Source organism: Vombatus ursinus, unplaced genomic scaffold, assembly GCF_900497805.2.
Source record: "Vombatus ursinus unplaced genomic scaffold, bare-nosed wombat genome assembly UNPS02014820.1, whole genome shotgun sequence".
Taxonomy (NCBI): domain Eukaryota; kingdom Metazoa; phylum Chordata; class Mammalia; order Diprotodontia; family Vombatidae; genus Vombatus; species Vombatus ursinus.
In genome coordinates, this window is record NW_020954598.1 from 8,768,116 (window position 1) to 8,775,594 (window position 7,479).

The following is a 7,479-nucleotide window of genomic DNA, read 5'->3' on the forward strand; positions in this document are numbered from 1 at the left end:
GAGAGAGAGAGAGAGAGAGAGAGAGAGAGAGAGAGAGAGAGAGAGAGAGAGAGAGAGAGAGAGAGAGAGAGAGAGAGAAAGAGAGAGAGAGAGAGAGCTTTATTAAACACTTTCTGTGTTAACTAGGGATACAAGAGCAGACATTCAAGATAGTCCCTGCCCTCAAGGAGTCTTAATTCTTATGGGAGAAGATAACATGTAAAGGGATGCTGGAAAGTTGTTGGGGAGAAAGAAACAACACCTTATGTGTCACCTGCATGATGGAGAAATGGACAGGAAGTCACACAGAGACATGGGTCCCAAGAAGATAAGGCATAAATTCACCAATTTATATGCAGCAGAATAGTCCAAGATTGTGCTGGGAAAGAGGTGTAGATAGTGGTAAGAGTAGACAAACACTGAGGAAATGTAATCACAAAGTGGTGAGATGGTCTGAAGCCTGGTAAGATAAGACAAATGATCAGTTTAAATCACCTTTTATTTGCTCTGTAACACGACTAACCGGTTTAACTCATTTTTGCTTTCAACTTAATTGTCTATATCTGTGCTATGTAGAGAAAATTCAGATCAAATTTAGTTTACTGGTTAGAATTTTTGCCTCTCTCTCAAATTGTACTGATTTACATTACCAAAATTGTAAACTTCTTGAGGGCAGGCGTTATTTTATTTTTGCAATGCCTGCCCCTAGCATACATCTGATTTTTTAAAAAATCTACTATTGGATTGGTTTAGGTAACTCTCAGCTAGAAAAAAAAAACACAAAAAAAAACCCAGAAAACATCTATCAACTACACCTAGCTGCCATATTATATTCTATTTTAATGTAAACTAAGATTGCCCATATTTTAAATCTTCAACCTTCTAGGACATTCTGTTCCTTTAAGAAAAAAGATAACTTGAGACTGAAGTTTCCTCCATAATTAAAGAAGCTTTTATTTAATTGTTCAGGGAAAAAAAAAACAAAAAACAAAGAAACAAAAAAACTGTAATACAGTCTAATCCAAACAGCCTTTATTAATAATCTACTATGCTCAAATCACTGTGGTATAGTAAGTGTTAGGGAAACAATGTCAAAATGAAAAAAAAATGCCCCTGCCTTCAAAGAATGTAGATTCTACTACAGAGTTTTCACTCAAATATATGTTTTTTTTCCTTATCTATGTTTTTTTTTTAATTTCATACCAGACTGAACTCAGTGAGATAAATGAGATAACATTTGTAAAGCACTTACCATAGTGTTTGGCACATTGGAGGTGGTTAATAAATGTCTGTTTATTCCTTTTCCTTCTACCTTAATGTTTCTGTTTCTATCTACCTCAATGTACCTGTTTCCATAAGTTTTGTTGTACTGTAGGAAAGATCCTCAATTATTATACCAAAAATCTCATTTATTTTGCCCTTAACTCTTAGCCTCAAGATGAATAAAAATTTTCCACAGTAAATGTGGTCATATGCATCACTATGTTAACAGTGCAAGATAAAATATATTATTCCAATGTTAGGAATATTGAGAAGGTGATACTCTTTTTTTTTAAAAATTTTCAGAGTTAGAAAGGATTTAAAAGGTTGTCCAATATATTGATCCAGACTAAAAACATATTGTGAAAATTGTGTGAAAGGATATACCTAAGAATACTTTCATAAATGTTACATGACCCTAAAGGTGTTTATTATTGACAGTCAATTTCTACTTTTAGGCAATGTACATGTTTTAATAGGCCCTTGGAGGCAATGCCCTTCCTCTTGTCTACCTAAAAGGAAATCTCCTAATAACTTAAGTTGGAAATCTCCAAAACATTCCTGGTCATTCTTTGTCCCCTACCCAACAAATCAAATCAGTTGCCAAGTTCTATTGATTCTCCCTCTAAAATATCTTTTGTATTTGCCCTTTCTTTTAGATTTCCACTGAAATTGCATTAGCATAGGCTCTCATTTTCTCTTCACCTCCCATCTGAAATACTGGCTAACATTTGCATACATTGTTCCATTTTAGCATCATAAAACCATATAAAATAGATGCTATAGACATTACCACGCCTTTTTACTGCTGAGGAAAAAAGATGGGGTAAAAAAAAAAGATGAAGTCATTTGTCCATGATCAGCAGCAAGTACTAGAGATGGGACTTGAACATTGATCTCTTTTAATGCCAACCCTAACATTTCCCCCACTATTTCAGTCTCCCTGACTTCATTCCTGTTCTTAAATTCAGTCTTCATACAGCTGATAAAGTTATCATCTGAATTCAGCCATCCCTCTTCCCTGGAGTAACCTCCAGAGGCTTTCTGTTGCCTACAGCAGTAGCACTCATTTTTTTTTTTTTGGTACCAAAAATTACACTCTTAAAATTATTAAGAATCTCAAACAACTTTTGTTAATGTGAGTTAACTATCTATCAATATTTACTCTACCAGAAAATGAAATGGATAATTAAAATATTCATTTGTTAATTTAAATAACAGACCTGTAACATGTCAACATATATAAGATATTTAATGAAACATAACTACATTTTCTAAAATTAAAAGAACATTGAGAAAGGTGTCAGTATTTTATATATTACTAGTCAAATTATATTTTGTCAGTATTATGAAGTTATTGTTGAATTTGTGGATCTTCTGAAAGGTCCTCAGGCACCCCAACTTTGAGAACTGCTGACGTGCACAATAAAATGCACCTTCCTCATCTTGGTATTTAAGGTCCTTCACAATCTGGCCCTAATATACCTTTCCATTCTCATAATACCCACTTTTATGCAGTCAATGGTCCAGTCAAACTGGACTATTGGCTCCTTCCCAATCTCATTTGGTCCTATGATTTTGCTCATGATATTTCTCCAAAACTAAAATAGTCCCTATACCTCCATTTGTTGATATTAATGTCCATCACCTAGGTGATGTAGTAAATAGAATGCCGAACTCATTGACAAAGCTCTGAATCAAATCTTATTTCAGATACCAGCTGTGTGATCCTGGGCAAAATAACTCTTAGCCTCAGTTTTCTCATAATTTAAATGGCTATAACAATGATAATAATACACTATATGATATATATATATATGTTATAATAATACTTATATGTCATGCTTTAAAACTTACCAAGTGCTTTACATATATGATCTTATTTTAATTTGACAGCAACTGTGTAAAATACATGCAATAATATAAGTATTATCTTCCCAGTTTTACATTGAAGAATGAAAGAAATTAAGCTCATTTCTCCAGGGTCAAGATCTAAGCATTTGCTATAGTACTTGAAACCAGGTATCTCTGAATTGAATGTCAGCTCTCTAAAATTTGCTGGCATATCAAAGGAAACAGCACAGAGAATAAATAAGGGAGATACTCTGTGGTAGATGGGATATGGCAATGCCTTCCAAATTACTGTAGCAGAGTGGAAAGGATGCTTTCTAGTATCAGAAGACCTGAGTTAAAATTACACCTTTAATGCTTGATATCTGTGTGACATTGGTCAAGTCTTTTAACTTCCCTGTGCCTCAATTTCTTCATTTATAAAATGAAGGGGTTGGACCAAAGTTACCTTCCATTTATAAATTTATAATCCTGACAGCTACCTCTCCCTCTATGAATAAAACCAAAGTTTATAATATAATCTAGGCAGTGTCCAACTTAAGAATCATTCCTCTTGCTGATACCTTACACTTCTAATGTACTTAATAGCCATTTCAGACCTTCCTGCATACCATAGTTCTTACCTAAACAATTCTACCCCCACTTCTGAATCTACCTCCCCTAGACCCATCGTCCCCCCCTTCTCTCTGTGTCCTCAATTGTTCCTTCTGGTTCATCCACATCATCGGAAACCTAACCCAGTTCCCTGATGGAATGGACAGGTTTTCAGTCCCAGTATAAGCTCAGGTGGGATCAGGTTCACAGTGAGGTAGGACTCAAAGGTACTTGTGCCATTTCAGCTATAACATGGATTAAAGAGAGTCTTAATGGATGGGCTGGGAAAGTAAGCATCATTTAATGCACTGTTCTCATTACGGGAAAATGTATTCCAAATGCCAAACAATTGATTTACAAACAATCTTATGGCACACAGCTACTTCCTAAGTTGGGGACTGCTTATGCACGGTCATTATAATTTAAAGTTTATTTGGTGCCTTGAGAAACTTTCTAGCATTTCCCAAACCACTTTATCCCTCATTTTTCTTTAGTTGCTTTTTACCATTTCCAATTGTAGGTCTTTGCTACTTTTTATTTGTTATTGTTAAGTGGCATCTGTAGGTCCTATTAACACATCTAAGATTCTCTCTTTGGTGTGGATATTGTCTCCATGAACTGAAGACCTAATAAGATAACTAGCAGGTTCATTAAGAACAGAAGATGGCAGTCAGCTCAGCAGAGACCAGCAGAGGAAGCTTTGTAGTTTTGTTCAAGGACTATTGATCTTTTTCACAGGCCTGGACCAGGAACATTGGTGCTTCCAGTGAATTAAAAAGAGAGATAAAAAGGAAAAGAAAAAAAGAAAGAAAAATAATATATGTGGGTTCATGAAAAAGAAATAGCTTCGTTCTTATCCTGACTTTGTGAAGAAATGAAAGGATTTTATTTTTTAAAGGTGGAACCCTCCAATTTCTACCTATCACGGTGCTTCACACTCTGGACTCTGGGTTCCCTTGAAGCCATGACTTTCCATGGAATTAGTCAGAGTGTGAAAGTCCATGGATTTCTAACAAGTGTTCTCGCTCCTGCTCCTGGTACAATTGAGGAGTACTGACTCTTTAGTCTCAGCTTCATGCAGTGATGCTTCCTGCAAGTAACTCACATGAAAGCCCAACTTACCAGAGATGAGATTTAGAAAAGAATACCCCATTGAGATAATAAAGACACCTTAACAATGTGGTAATGTTAAATTTGATGAAGGAGTCAGTTGATCTAGACTTGAGCTACACCTTGCTATTATTTAAGCCTTTTTTTTGTAAACTTTGGATCATAGAATTTTGAGCTGGAAAAAATAACTTATAAAGCATCTAGTCCAAATCTTTCATGTTACCTATTTTGCCCAAGATCATACAATTTCAGAGGCTGGGCATAAACCCAGGTTCTCTGACTCAAAATTCAGTGTTCTGTCCTAAGACAAACAAAAACCAAACCAAACAAACAAACAAACAAAAAAATATATGTCACAATTTATTAATACAGGAAAATAAAGGAAATGCATTCACATGTAGTCTGATTGCTTCTGAAGAGTAATAGTATAGTTAATATGATCATTTGTTTATGCCTGGGAAAAAATTTAGTCATTTGGAATGGGGCAGACTGTTCCTTCTTTTGTAATACCTCTGGCTTCTGAACTGTGCAATTATTTATTCTCTGACTTGGAAAGGAAAATTGAGGCAGCATATTTTCTTGGATTGTATTATTTAAATTTCCATTTCCACAAAGCAGTCTGCTTTGGGGCTTTTAATACTCCATATCAAATATATCACTAGTACTTATTAAAGATGTCATGGAGTCCTAGAGTTGAGTCCAATAATTATGCAATCCAACAAGTATTTATTCTGTACCCTGCTGGGTTCTAGACACTGGGCTAAAGGCTGGGAATATAAAAGCAACATCAAGAGCAGTTCCCACCTTCAAAAAGCTTCCATTCCATTCAGAGGTTACAACATATAAAGAGATAATTTCAGGAGGAATGGGAGAACACAATCAATTAGAGGGAATATAAAGGCCTCCTAAAGGAAGTGTCACATGAGCTTCCCTTTGAAGGAAGACAGGAATTCTAATTAAAACAGGTGAAGATGGAGTGCATTCCAGGTATGGGAGGCAGGAGGTCCAAAAGTGTGGAGCTGGGAGGTGTAATGCTGAGATCAGGGAAGAATAACACCACCAGTTTATCTTGAACAAAGAGTGCAGAAAGGAGATTAATGTTAAATAGTCCTGGCTGGTGGCAGATTTTTAAGGGTGTTAATGTGAAATTAGGGAGTTTGTATTTCATCTATAAAGCAATAGGAATGTACTGACTATTTTTGAGAAGGTGAATATCATGATCAGTCTTATGCCTTAGGAATATTATTTTGATAGTCAAGTAAAGAATGGATTGGAACAGGGAGAGAAAAGAAACCAGTAAACAAAAAGCTAAATACAATGTGGAACCTTTCCTTTTAATTGTAAATGTATTAGTTATTAATCACAACAAGCCAACTCAAGTGGTAAACTTACTCTTAATCTTTTCTTAGACTATTATATTTATCATTTTAAGGTAGCAGAGAACACAGGGATCATTGCTGTGGATCCTGCTACCTCTGAGTACAGTAATCACCAATTTCTGAAGTATCTAGATATAGGAAAATGGCTATGTTGTATAGCAAGTGGCTGAATATAACATGTAGTCTAATCAGTAGAAATATGAAGTGTTTCTTTTACACACTCATTCCTTTCTTGGAGAAATGAGATCGCCTAGCACTGAACCAAATGGTCCATCCATTTTCAATCATCTTATAAAGAGAAATAACTATAGATTGTTCAGTGATTTATTTAGAGTTGTATAAACATGACTGAAATGTAAGGGGTGATTTTAGGTATCATATTTTAAAAATCTGGTGTCTAGATGTTTTCAAAGAACAGAAGCAAATTAAGGAAGATAATTGTGAAGAAGGATGATAACGGCATTTGTGATCCCTTCCTAACCCTATCTCTGTTGATGCATCCATAATTGAATGATGAAGTTTTCATGTGTAAACAGGATGTGGCTAACCTGTGTTCCCTTTATCAGGTGCAAATATCTTTGCTTAAATCAAGGAGGAAGCATCAAGATTGGCTAAGCAAACAATGTAACTTGATTAATTCCACCAGTTCCAGTTTCATAGCTAGAAGCAGATGAAGAAAGAAGCAGACCACTTTTCTTGTACTAAAGGACAGTAAGAGCTACCAAAGGCCTTTTTCATCTACCTTTATCCTCCCCCAAAAAGTATGCCTTCAAAGGTATTGGAAAAGAAGGAGACAATCCATTCCAAAGTGAGACATGAAGCTGAGAATAGAGAAAAATACTAGTCACCAAAAGTAGGAAGCATTTTCAGGGAGCATGGCTACTCATAGAAAAGAGAACTTCTGACTATAAGACTCAAGGATGGCATAGAAGCTGAGAGCCCAGCCAAGTTACCTAACCAGCAGAAAAACTCTACCTCAGGGGAACGTCATTTGGACTCTACAAGGAATGCCAGTCTCTGAAGTACCATGAGTTGTTAGTGACTTTGATATATGTGTATGCTACACATGTACCTGACCATCATTGTACTGTCTATAAGCCCACTCTTCCCATAGATATTCTGTGTATTCGTGGGAGAGTGCATCCCAGAGCATTTTGGGAAATATTTTGCACCAGTTGTTATTTCATCTTAGTAAATGCTTTTGCAAAAATAAATAAAGTTACCAGCTGATTGTAATTGGGAAGCAAATTAGTGGGGGAACATTACTTACCAGAGTAAAGAACAGCCACCCTCAGGGTTACACCTA